The sequence below is a fragment of the Amblyraja radiata genome, chromosome 16, assembly GCF_010909765.2.
Source record: "Amblyraja radiata isolate CabotCenter1 chromosome 16, sAmbRad1.1.pri, whole genome shotgun sequence".
In the NCBI taxonomy this organism is placed as follows: Eukaryota; Metazoa; Chordata; class Chondrichthyes; order Rajiformes; family Rajidae; genus Amblyraja; species Amblyraja radiata.
Window position 1 is genome coordinate 2335911 of NC_045971.1, and position 1042 is coordinate 2336952.

General features: G+C 52.6%; 1 non-coding gene across 1 annotated transcript; it reads right to left on the reverse strand.

Moving 5' to 3' along the window:
* Positions 1–633: 633 nt before the first annotated feature.
* On the reverse strand, positions 634–705 carry trnac-gca. The gene has a single exon. It is a non-coding gene; the product is annotated as a tRNA-Cys (tRNA).
* Between the last annotated feature and the right edge of the window lie 337 nt (positions 706–1042).

Consider the following 1042-nt stretch of genomic DNA (forward strand, 5'->3'; position numbering starts at 1 on the left):
ATTGGGAGAATTCAATGTTAATGCCATCCGGACGCAAGGTCCCCAGGCGGAATATGAGGTGCTGTTCCTCCAATTTCCGCTGTTGCTCACTCTGGCAATGGAGGAGACCCAGGACAGAGAGGTTGGATTGGGAATGGGAGGGGGAGTTGAAGTGCTGAGCCACCGGGAGGTCAGGTTGGTTATTGCGGACTGAGCGGAGGTGTTCGGCGAAACGATCGCCCAACCTCCACTTAGTCTCTCCGATGTAAATCAGCTGGCATCTAGAGCAGCGGATGCAGTAGATGAGGTTGGAGGAGATACAGGTGAACCTTTGTCGCACCTGGAATGACTGCTTGGGTCCTTGAATGGAGTCGAGGGGGGAGGTGAAGGGACAGGTGTTGCATTTCTTGCTCACATTAGTGAATTGGTTTAAAGGAACAGCATGGAAACTGGCCCTTCGGCCCGCTGAGCCCATGCGGACCACACTAGTTCTATGTGATCCTACTTTTGCACCCACTCCTGACACACGAGGGGCAACTTTACGGACGTCTGTTAACTTACCATTTAGGAGAAACCCCATGTGGTCACAGGGAAAACGTGCAAACTCTGCGCAAACAGTACCCGAGGCCAGGATCGAACCCTAAAATATTGATGAGGGGGCACCCAGATTTGAACTGGGGACCTCTTGATCTGCAGTCAAATGCTCTACCACTGAGCTATACCCCCCCTGTAGTGATAGAGGGGATAACCTATTCTCTAGGCGTTTTGTTATGGAAAGAGAAAGCCATTCGGCCCTCCAGTACTATCCAGCTGGACTATATCTATAGCCCATCAGCGACTGCACTTCCTGAGGAAACTCAAACAGGCCTCACTCCCCACCAACATCCTCAGGACTTTCTACAGGGGCACGGTGGAGTCTGTACTCACGTACTGCATGAACATGTGGTACTCCAACTGCAACTGCTCAGACAGGAAGGCTCTGCAGAGGGTAGTGAGGGGAGCAGAGAGGATCATTGGCGTCTCCCTGCCCTCGGTACAAGAACTGTTCCAGAGCCGCTGTCTG